General features: G+C 35.0%; 1 long non-coding RNA gene across 1 annotated transcript; it reads left to right on the top strand.

Moving 5' to 3' along the window:
• Positions 1 to 2,963: 2,963 nt before the first annotated feature.
• Positions 2,964 to 12,434, top strand: LOC117977668 (uncharacterized). Its single transcript, XR_004668842.3, has 4 exons — positions 2,964 to 3,580; positions 4,792 to 4,884; positions 7,680 to 7,988; positions 8,200 to 12,434. It is a non-coding gene; the product is annotated as an uncharacterized LOC117977668 (long non-coding RNA).
• Positions 12,435 to 12,991: the final 557 nt, after the last annotated feature.

Genomic DNA, 12,991 nt, shown 5'->3' with positions numbered 1-12,991 from the left:
TATCTCCAAAACTACATACAGAAGTGAAAAGACTGTGAAGCTAACTGGCTTTAAGATGCAGGGGCCTGCACTTAAAAAAGCTCATTCTAAGGCTCTTGGGGAAGCCCTAGCAATGTGTTCTTATAACCCTTCAGCTTTGTAAAATTTGCAAAAATTAGATATTTTAACTGCAAACAGTTAAAAACCGCTGGCTCTTTCTACTTCAACTTTCACTCCATCACACTTTCCCTTGAGTTGAGTGATGCTGGAGTGGCCATGGGCAATTTTGAGATCCAGCTAAAGGGAAATTGAGTTGAGAATATATTTAGTTTGGGTTACATTCACAGTCAGTTCTAGTTACTGCTAGCTGTAGAAATGGCTTCTAGAAAGACATTTACTGCCCACTATGCTGACTCACCAGATATGTTGACATGAAGATGCAGAGCCAGAGTTCATATCAGGATATGAACCTATCTTATGGTGCCCAGCTCATGAAATGGTGCTCGGCTTCATTACCAGAAGCTAGTCTGTGAGAAAATTCTTCATTTTCTTTCTCCCACATTCGACCCGTTAAGCAATTCTTGTTGGCTTTACCTTCAAAATATGTTTAGACTCTGACCACTGATGATTTACCATATCCCCTGGTCCAAGTCTCAATAATCTAATCTCTTGCCCCGATTATGGCAACAACTTCCTAACTGGTCTCTCTGTGTCTATGCTTGTAACTCTATAGTTGCCAAAAGAATATCTTAAAACTATAATGTCATTCCTAAATTTATTCTCCCCTCCCGGCAATGGCTTCCCATCTTAATCAGAATAAAACCAAAGGCTTTTTCGATTTACGTGATCTTGTTCCTTGCCTATCTTTTTGAGCTCATCTCTGAATGCTACAGCTTTGCCTGTTGCCTTTCATCCACACTGACCTCTTTGCTATTTCTTGAACATGCCAGGTGTATTCCTACTTCAAGGCCCTTGCTCCTGCAGTCCTCTCTGCTGCACAATCTTCCCCCAGATAACTGAATGGCATGCTCCTTCACTTCAACTCAGGTCTTTGCTTATATGCCACCTTCTCAAAGACATCTTTGACCACTCTGTCATAAATAATAGCCTCCTTTGTTACTTACTATACTTTTACCCTGCCTTCATTTCCTACATAGCACTTAAAAACTCAAAACTTCCCAACATATCTCTATGCCTTTATTTGATCACTACCTGTCACATGAAGAAACTGAGGTCAAGTAAGGTTAAACCAAATCACCAGCATACTGTGGCTCTTTATAGATGACAGAACAGAGAGAACAGAGTTTATTTATTTTCTTCTTCTCTTACTAGAATGTAAGGTCCTTGAGAGTGAAGAATTTCTATGCTTTGATGACTGCTGTATCTTCAGCTCTGGATAGTCTCAATAAATATCTGTTGAGGGAATGAACAAAGAAATAAGAATGGCATCACGTTTTTCATTTTGTTTATGATAAAAAATATCAAATGACATATTTAGGAGAATAAATGATACACCAGAAGGAACCATAATTATGAGGAAAGAAGACCCTAGCTCAATAGAGTCATGGTTCAAATGAGCCTGCAAAAATCTTTGCCTCCAATGCCAAGCTTCACTGCATTTAATATACCCTAAAAACATATATACTGGGCTATTTTCCATTTTTTAAGTTATTGACTTTATTTCTTAACCGCATTTTCACAAAAACCCAAATGAACAAATAAACAACAAAAATGAATAGCTTTTAAAAAAATTACAGAAATAACAAGGACAAAACAAAAAGTATAAAAACTTGATTTGGGGAAAAAATAATTATATATAAAAAAAGAATACATAGAACATTTCATTATAAATACATAAATATGTTTATGAAAATGTGAGTCTAAATCCCTAGAAGTCTAAGGTCAAAGCAAAGAGGAAAATGCGAGAAAGTACATGGCTCTTCTTACCAGAAAGGAGTATTGACATCACCTAGAGGAATTCAAGTTTTTCCCAGTTCCAAAGGTAGAAATATGATTACCTTCCTTTTACGTTATTTATTTTTGTTGTGCTTTCAACAAATGATGAATAGCAGAGAGTTTAAATTATATTCTCTAATGAGTGACCAAATAATGGCATTCTGCTGTTTAAGTGCAGATTTGTAAACTGTGGGACAGGACAAAAAGGTTGAACTTTTTATCCTGAATATGAGCTAGCATTTGTGCCAATAGAAGATCAGCTCCTTTTCCATACTGGAGTGGAATAACTGTGGGAAATGCCAGAATCTTCATCCGAAGCAATATCTTACTTAGACTCCTAGGAAAATAAAAATGATAAAAAGTCGCATTATATGCTTATATCAAAATATCACATATACTCCATAAATTTGTATGACTTATGTATCGATAAAAATTAAAAATTAAAAAATGGAAATTAAAAAATTATAAAAGCTACTATTTATTGAATGCACATTATTTCATTTAATTTTTCAATCACTACCTCTTGTTTCATTGATGCATAATTGAGTCTTTGAAAGGTTAAGCCACTTAACCTAAAATCATACAGCTTGTAAGTGGAGAACCTCAAATTTTAAATTTGAGTCTGTGTAACTCCACACTATGCTGATTTCCCTAACTTGTTTCATTTTCTGGCAGCCAGTTTAGCAACTTACATTTATACAGTTCAAAATTCTTTAGTATCAAATGTAAACCATAACTATTTTTTCAGCCCCTTTCCTCTGGTCTGTCTTTGATGAAAATGTACAACATGCTGGTAATTTGGGTTAACCTTCCTCAATCTCAGCATCCTAATGTGAAAAATGGTGACTTCATAGAGGCTTAGAAATATATTGGGAAAGTTTGGTAGAATTTGAGGAGTGTTTAGGACATCTAGCTAAAGAGTGCAGATATGTGGAAGACATTAGTTCCCCTAATGTTGTGTTTCAAGCCTTTCTTTGATTCATGTCATGGTCTCTACCTCTCACATTCACTCAACCTCCATTGTTAAGTGGTACTAAAAGCTCAGAATTATAAGAATAATATTGAAAACTGAGGTGCCTTGCTGTCTGAGAACGAGGATATTTTGAGGTTGTCTAGGAAGCCAATATTAAAAGCTAAATGTTGTCTAATTGTGTGATGTCTTAGTTTGGATTCTCAAAGCAGATCCTGAGACAAGGATTTCAGTGCAAGTAGTTTATTCAGGGGTGGATAGAGGTGCAGGCAGGGAAATGGAGAACTAATACTGGGAAGAAAAGGCAGCCAGAAAAGAAAAGTGTATTATTAAGCTAGTTGCTATAATGGGCAACTGGTGCTTAATCTCAGACAGAAACTCTTGAGAAATGGTGTAAAAAAAAAAAAAAAAAAGAAAGAAAAAGAAAAAGAAAAATACCACAGCTCAGAATTAGCCCACTCCATAGTCAATAGAACTGGGGTATTTATACAGCAAATCCTGTAAGTCGTTTGTTAAGGGCTGCTGGGGCAGGGGAGGTGTTAATCGCCTGGCATTTTCAGCTGGCTACACATGAGTAGGCAGAGCAGCCTTTCCCAGTTCTGACACAAAGCCTTTGGATACAGAGATGCAGATACCAGCCATTGAACGTTGAACAGAGGACACTGAAATAGTAAGGTCTGAGGGATCTGGGTGGGCGACTAATAGGGTTTGCTGAACAAGAAACATTTGGGGGTGGTATCACCGTCAGGACAACTAATCAGGCAGAAATAATTTGATATTTATGGAGTTACCTCAGTTTGCTGTGCAGATAGTTTAAAATTGATGCATTAATTGAACAATATTTACTCTGAATTGAACAAACCGACAATCGACAATCAAGGGTCAACAAGCTTTTTCTACAAAGGGCCAGATAGTAAACGATTTAGGTTTTGAGGGTCATATAGTCTCTGCCACACAACTCAGCTCTGTTTTTGTAGCACAAAAGCAGCTATAGACAATCATAAATGAATGAGGGTGACTGTGTCCCAGTAACACTTTATCTATGGACACTGAAATTTGAGTTACATATGATTTTCACATGTCGTAAAATATTCTTCTTCTGTTTTTTTTCTAACTATCTAACACATATTTAAAAAAAAATCCTTAGCTTATAGGCTGTGTGGAAACAGGCTGTGGGCTGGATTTGGCCTGTGGGCTGTAGTTTGCGAAGCCCTATGTGGTTTTATCTGGTTTAAAAACTAGGGCTCTTGTTTTTTATAATTGTGTGTTCATCACTTCAGGGGTTTTCTTAGAGTTACAAATATGACCCAGGGCACTGAACATACAGCTGATTGTGTCAAGAACATCTGAATAGAGTTGGAATCCCAAATAGCTCCTTCTTTTACTTTATAGCTGCAGAGCAGAAACATTTTTAACCTATGTAAGTGTCTTTATACAAAATATTGAAAATGATGAAGTTTGGTTATTTCCAGCTATGGTGTGTGGGTTTGTTTTTCATAATATGAGCTGCTGAACTGAAATGTATGATTAAAAAAACAAATGTCAAGTAAATGGTAGGTAACTATGAGATGTCAAGAGTACCACCAATTTACTTGATTTATTTTATTCATTCAGAGAACAGTACTAATTACAAGCAATATTTGTTCAATTACAATAATTACTCGTGAAAACCTTTTGTGGGTGCTAACCATTTGCGGTTGAAACTTCTGCCAAAGGAGCTGCGGTCAGTAGTCCTAGTGGTACAGTCTCTGAAAAACCCACATGATTTCTAGGAGGGAGAGGGCTAGCAATTATACATATGCCACATCTGGGGTGATCAATGTCGGAGGACACCTGTACCAAAAACTTAACATTCTGCCCTTTCGCCTAATCCCTCTCATCCTTAGGAACCAGAAAATTAATGAATGGGAAGAGAAGAACAAGGAAGATAGGAGCAGGCGACCATGCCCTCTCCCACACTATGGACATCCACAAATCAAGTGGGTATGAGCTGGAGTGGTTTATAACACTAGACCAGACAGGAGTTTTGATTAACATACTGATTAGGTGTTTTGAAGTACTAAATTGAATGTATTCTTGTGACTGAATATGATAAGAGGGCTTTTTGTTATATAATACTAATTATAAAATCTAGAGACCAATCTAGGATTTCATTCAGAGATAAGGAAAGAATTATTCAACAAATTAAAAGAGACAGTGAAATAAATGAAGTTGTTTTCTGCTTGCATCCTAATTTTTTTGTTTGTTTGTTAGGGGAAAGCCAAAATTTGATGCGGTAATCAGATTGGGATGGTGTTCAATAAACAGTGCTTAAATTCTAGACTGGGGCAGAATAGAAATAATGAAAAACTGACTTAATTAGTGAGACGCATAGTCAGAAATGTGTTAACACATCTGACTGGATGTGTTAATGGGGAGCAAATCTATTCTCTACCATTGATGTTCAGAACTATTCTAGCTCTTCTCTCCTAACTAGATGACATTTCTAGCACAGATCCAATAATTTTTAAATTTTTTTCTCTGACATGGGGAAAGTCAGATTTCTAGGTATTAAAAAGTCAATTTGAATGAAAACGTCACTCTCTAATGAATTCAAAGCATTTTCCCATTCCCACAGCTCAGGCCTCCCTCAGGCTCAGAAACACGTAATGGAAAAGGGGCCACATTATGCCTTTTTATCCTTTTTATTTTTGCCTATTCATCAGCTACTGCTTTTGGTTTCTGTAGGAATTAAGTGGGGGCATTACATATTGCAGTCATTAATACAGTTTACCAAATCGTTTTAGTTCTTTCCCCTTTCAAGCACGTGGTAAAATTGCATTTCCCTACCCTCTTAACGATAGATGTGGCCATGTGATTTGCCTTGATAAATGAAATGTAAGTAGAAGGGACGTGTGTTATGTCCAGGTGGAAGCTTTAAGAGGCATTGCATAAGTTGCCATATTCTCTTCACTGCTGTGGTGATCATGGAAACAGGTGAGATATCGAGATAAAACCTCAATGGGGTCAACTCATGTTGAACATGCAGTGTAGTGTGAGCAAAATACTTTTTAAAACTGTTTTACATTATTGATTTTGGGATTATTTGTCACTATAGAAGTACATAGTCTATCGTGACCAACATACTACACATCACATTGACACACATTAAAAGAAACAAAAATATAACAGTTGAGAACTTGTAGCCACCTGATACCATATCCTTAAAATATATAACATTTTTAAAGCCAGGATTATAAGAGAAGTTGAGAAGTCTACAATCATGGGGGAACTTTAATATACCTCTATTAGACAAGGAGACACAAATGTTAGTAAGAATTTTTAAAGTTTGAGCAGAAAAACTGCTCAAAATAGAAAAATAATCTATATCTAATGAGTATATACAGAATAGGTAGAGAATATACTTTCTTTTCAAGTTCACATAAAACATTTATGAAGATTTACCTCATACTAGGTTGCAAAGTAGTCTCAGATTATTTCAAAGAGCCAATATCATATAGATAATTTTTGCTTATTACAATGTACTAATTAACAATAAAAAGAGAGTAAATACAAACAGATACATATATAAACAATATACACATTTGAAAACTTCACATGTACATCTGAATGATTTATGGATCATTTTGAGAATTATATAATATCTAGAAATAAATAACAATGAAAGTACTACCCATGAAAATCATTAGATGTTATTAAATATGTATTCAATGTTCATATTTTGTAAAGCTGGATGGTGATGTATGAAGTTTATTATATTATTTTCTTTTCATATTTTATGTTTAGAATAATTGATAATAATATTAATAAATAATTTTTAAGTGAAAACATTGGCCTTGGTTATTGCAAAGACTTCTTGCAACTAAAATAAATGGATTGGCCAGGCGCGGTGGCTCACGCCTGTAATCCCAGCACTTTGGGAGGCTGAGGCCGACGGATCAACTGAGGCTGGGAGTTCACGACCAGCCTGACCAACATGGAGAAACCCCGTCTCTACTAACAATACAAAATTAGCCAGGCCTGGTGATGCATGCCTGTAATCCCAGCTACTGGGGAGGCTGAGGCAGGAGAATCGCTTGAATCCAGGAGGTGGAGGTTGTGGTGAGCCAAGATCGCGCCATTGCACTCCAGCCAGGGCAACAAGAGCGAAATTCCGTCTCAAAAATAAATAAATAAATAATAAATTGATTTAACAACATAAATATGGTAGACAATTTCTCTCAAAGATCATCTAATGAGCAAATTATTTGATTGACTTTTCTGTGTCCTCTTAATGGTTAGTTTATTTAACTTGCATCTTATGATCTGTTAGTACATGAAAGGTATTGAATATATCACAATGTATTTTTTTTCTTTGCTCAAGAAACACTGTTTAAATGTGCTATGGCCTCCTAAGTAGATTACCAGTAATAAACAGGGCATTAATTTGAGAATAAGAGTCAGTAAAATCATTAAATATATTTCTTATTGCATACCCAAACACAATGTGGTCCTACTACAGTCTACGGTGTCTAGCTCTGTAGGAAGGAAGCATCTGATTTTTGTTTTGATCTTCTGTATTTTGGAGTAACATAGAAATGATTTCACTTTTCCATGAGGTAAACATAGGTTCTTAATTTGAATTTATTGGTCTATGTCCATATTGAGGTGGCAAAAACTGTTAGATAAGGTTGCCCAAGTTTGATTTACCTGGGCTGTCGCTACCCATTACATTGCTCAAACCTGTAACTTGGATAAGCACTCACCATCTATCTTTCTTCTTGTTCATCACTAGTTTATTTTCATCCTGGCCTGGCGCTCTCGTTTCATCTTGATGATTGAGCAACTCTCTCACTGGATCTCTTCAGAGATGCGTTTGCTCATATGAAGATTTGCAACATAAAATTTGAATCATGATATAAATCACAGGTCATTTCTTAAGAAGCAAGTCTCAGCAAAATATTTTCTCATAAAGAAAAGAGAATTTGAAGAGACAATTTGGAAAGTAACCTGTTGACCTATAATGCATTTGCTCCTTTATGTACCTGACTCATTCTGATTAAAAGTATGTGTGCAGAGGAATGACGTCAGCACAAGAGGCAGGGTAAGCAACTCTAAAAGTCTATCCCTCATTAAAATCAACTAAAAAATGGGGAAAAAAACCTGTCAGAATCAATATTTTTGGAACGCTGAAAACTAACAAAAGCTTGCAACAACTCACGGAGCATTTATTCAAGAAAAACTGCTGAATCTTTATAATTATAGTGAGCTTTGTGGTGTTTTAACTTACACTAGTTCTATCCTTTTTTCCTCAGCTCAGCAGTAGCCTTGACAATAGAAGCCTGCATTGCCAGTTCCAGCACTGAAGAAGCAGAATAGACCTCTTTTGCAAAGATCGTCCTTGGTCTGCCTGGTGGTTCCTTGGAAGGTTGGCTCAAAAGATTTGTTTTATCTTACCTAAGTCAGAAGTCACCCAGTACTAAAGCCACTACTTGGAAACCGTTGCTCAAAAACATTTACAGGCAAATATTTTTTCCCCTGTCACATGAGGCAATGGAAAACAGGGAAAACAATATACTAAGCAAAATGATTGATCAGAAAGGCTGGGAATGAGATATTTCGGGGAACAAAAGTTTTGAAAAGCTCCAACATATCCCAAAAATCTAGAAGGCCATGGACATGCACAGGGCTGTCTGCATGCTCAGGAAAGACTTGAGAAAGCCATAAGCTCTCACCTCTGGCTGATCCTCAGGCTCTGTGCGATCAGAAAGTGAAAGCTATAGCTGAGTTGTAAATTGCCAGGCTGAATATTGAAGTCATGCATCAAAACAGACACTTCTGCAAAGATTGGGAAATTTTTTCGTTCAGGATATTTATAGAAATCTTTGTTAAATCTTTAGCTGACGACTAAGCTAATGGAACAGAGACTTCAGGGGGCACACATGACAAATAATACAGAATTAATTTTAGTGATTTTTTAAAACTAGTTTTGTAAATTAGCTTAATTTTTTAAAACTAGTTTTAAAAAATCACTAAAATATAAACGACAACTACAACAAGCAGAAAAAGCAAACTCTGAAGAGGGGAAGAATCTGATTTCCAGAGTTTCCATGCTGTAATATCCAACTTGTCAAATTTGCAACAAAAATTTGGGGGCACGAAAAGAAACAGGAAAATATGGCCCATACATAGAAAAAATGGCAATTAATATAACTGGCTCCTAAGAAAGCCCAGACATTAGACTTGTAAGACAAAGACTTTAAAGTAGCTATTTTAAATATGTTCAAAGAGCTAAAGGAAATCCTGCTTAGAAAAAGAAAAGCATGAAAACATCTCATAAAATAGTGACTAGAAATAAGGGGATAGAAATTATTAAAAGATACCAAATAGAAATTTAAGAGTTGAAATGTACAATAACTAAAATGAAAAATTCATCAACTGAAGATTTGGGCAGGCAGAAGAAAATATCAGTTAATTTGAAGATAAATCAATTAAGATTATCCAATCTGAGGAGCAGAAAGAGAAGAGAATAAAGAAAAAAATGAATACAGCATGAGAGATCTGTGAGACATCATCATATATACCAACATACACATAAGAGGAGTCCTAGAAGGAGAGGGAAGAGAAAAAAGGCAGAAGAATATTTAAATAAATAATGGCTCAAAACTCCCCAAATTTGATGAAACACATTAATCTACACACCCAAGAAATTTAACAAAACCCAACAGGATAAACTCAAAGAGATTTACCCCTAGACAAATCATAATCAAACTATTGAAAGAAAAAGACAAAGATAATTTTGAAAGTAGCAAGAAGTCAGGAATGAAATTAAGGACATTGCTACTGACCTTACAGAAATGAAAATAATTATAAGAGGATGCTATGAACAACTGTATGGCAAAAAGTTAGATAACTTAGATAATACAGACAAATTCCTAGAAAGGCACAAACTACTGAAACTGACTCAGAAGAAATAGAAAATCTGAATAGACATATAACAAATAAGGAAGTTGGATTAATAATCATAAAACTTCCCAAAAGAAAAGTTCAGGAGCAAAATGGCGTCACTGGTGAATTTTACCAAATATTAAAAGGAGGGTTAAGACTAATCCTTCTCACTCTTCCAAAAAAAAAAAAAAACGAAGAGGAAGTAATGATTTTTAACTCATATCATGAGGCTAATACTACTTCAATACAATGCCAAAAACATGTAGCTTTTTTTTTTAAGAAAAACACTACAGCCTAATATCCCTAACGTATATACATGCAAAAATCTTCAACAAAGTACTAATAAACCGACTACAGCAGAACATTAGAAGGATTATACACCATTACCAAGTGAGATTTATCCCAGGAATGCAAGGGTAGTTCAATATTTAAAAATTAATCAATGTAATACACCATATTAATAAAATGAAAGAAACAATACATGTGATCACTTCAATAGACAAAGAGAAAGCATTTGACAAAATCCAATATGCTTTCATGATAAAAAACACTTAGCAAACTAGGAGTAAAGAAAACATTTTCAATTTAATAAAGGGTTTCTATAAGAAACCCACACCTAACATCATACTTAATGTTGAAAGTCTGAAAGCTTTTCTTCTAAAATCAGGAAAAAGGCAAGGATGTCCATTGTTGTCACTTCCTTTCAACTTTGTACTTGAAATTTTACCCAGGGAATTAGGGGGAAAAAGAAAAGAAAAAAGAAACAAAATGCATCCACACAGGAAAGGAAGAAATAAAACTATCCCTATTTGCAGATGACATGATCTTATATGACAAGCTGATATTAAAACTCATTTGGAATTGCAAGGGACCAAAAATGGCCAAAACTCTTTAAAAAGAAGGACAAAGTCAGAGCATTCACACTTTTCAATTTCAAAACAATGGTATTCAAACAGTGTGGTATCGGCATAAGATATCTCTATGTCTACCTGTCTATCTATCTATCTATCTATCTATCTATCATCTATCTATCTATCTATCTATCTATCTATCTATCTATCTATCTATTTATCTATCTATCTATCATCTGTCTATCTACCTATCTATCTATGTAATCTCAATGCAATAGAAGTGAGAATCCAGAAATGAGTCCGTCCATCTACAGTCAACTTATTTCTGCAATGGTGTCAAGACCATTTAATAGGGAAAGAATAGTTTTTTCAACAAATGGTGCTAGGACAACTGGATATCCAGGTGCAAAATAACGAAGCTGAACCCCTATATTACACCATATACAAAAATTAACCCAAAATGAATCAGGGACCTAAATGTAGCACTAAAACTATCAAATTCTGAGAAGGAAACATAGATGTATATCTTTGTGAACTTGGACTAAGCAATGGTTACCTAAATATGACACCAAAACCATACATATCAAAATAAAAAAAAGGATAATTTTTATTTCATCAAAAATTTAAAAGTTGTGCATCAAAAGAAACTATTAATTGAGTGAAAAGACAGCCCACACAACGGGAGAGAATATTTGCAAATCATATATCTGCTAAACGTCTAGTATTCCGAATATATAAAGACCTCCTACAACTCAACGATAGACGAGTAACAGTTAAAAATGGGCAATGCTTTTTAATAAACATTTCTCCAAAGAAGGTATGGCCAGTAAGAACCTGGAGATATGCTCAACATCATTAGTCATTAGGGAAATGCAAAGCAAAACTACAATGGGCCAGGTGTGGTGGCTCACCCCTATAATTCCAGTGCTTTGGGAGGCCAAGGCAGGAGGGTTACTTGAGCCCAGGAGTTGGAGACCAGCCTGGGTAACATAGTGATACTCCATCTCTACTAAAAATAAAACCAATAATGAGGTAGCACTTCATGCTCACTAGAATGGGTACAATTTTTTTAAAATGAAAAATAACAAGGGTTGGCAAGGGTATAAACAATTTTAGTTCCTGTACACTGCTAGTGGGAATGTAAAATGGTGCAGCTGCTATTGAAAATAGTTTTGCAGTTACTCAAAGTTAAATATATAGTTACTATAGGACCTAGTAGTTCCACTCCTGTGAATATACTCCTCCAAAATTAAAAACCATGTTCTCATAAAAATTTGTACACAAATCTTCATATGAATATCAATATTCATAATAGCCGAAAAGTAAAAACAACCCAAATGCCTGCCAACTGATGAATGGATAAATAAAATGTGGTATATTTATGCAATGGAATATTATTTAGCCATAAAAAGGAATAAAGTTTTATAGATGAACCTTGAAAACATTTTGCTAAGTGAAAGAAGCCACAAAAGGAAGGCCACATAATGTATCAATGTATCATTCCATTCATATGAAACGTACAGAAGAGGCAAATCCACAGAGACAGAAAGCAAGGTAGTTCTTACCAATAGGTGGGGGGAAGGGATACTGGAAGGTATAGAATTTCTTTTTAGGATGAAGGAAATCTTCTGGAATTAAATAGTGATGTTAGTTTTACAGTATTGTAAATATACTAAATCCCACTGAATTGTACACTTTAAAATGGTTAAAATTGTGAATTTTATGTAATGTAAATTTTATCTCAAGAAAAAATTAAAAATAAAGTATGAGTGCATTTTCAGTTTTTAGAATTTGTTTTAAGAGATTTAGTTAACAAATCATTAGAATCTTATGGCACAAGAAGTGTATTAAGCACTGAGAGAAATCAGAGAATGACCAGTGTATGCACCTGTTCTCTAGGGGTAAGACACCTAGGGCAGTGCTTCTCAAATGTTCATGTGCACCTAAATCTGCAGTGGAGATCTTGTTAAAATGAAGGCTGTAACTTTTTAAATCTGGGGTCAGGACCAATATTTTCCATTTTTAAGAAGATCACATATGATACTAATGTACCCGGCCCCTGTACCCACTGTTTGTGTAGCAATGTTCTAGAGGAAAGTGTGCTTCAATAATAACTACTATATTCATGGTAAAAAGCCACCTGAATTATGAGATATTAAAATCTTTGCTGTGCTCTACAAGAGAGTCAAATAAATAGTCCCTCTTTCTTTCCACACCCTCAAGAGATTTTGAGTAATTTGAGAAAAAAATGTAAAAGAATGATTGAGAGGCCAAATTATGAACTTTTATTACTAATACAGGCTAAATA

This window comes from Pan paniscus, chromosome X (assembly GCF_029289425.2).
Source record: "Pan paniscus chromosome X, NHGRI_mPanPan1-v2.0_pri, whole genome shotgun sequence".
Classification (NCBI taxonomy): Eukaryota; Metazoa; Chordata; class Mammalia; order Primates; family Hominidae; genus Pan; species Pan paniscus.
This window is presented reverse-complemented; position numbering and strand designations above follow the sequence as displayed.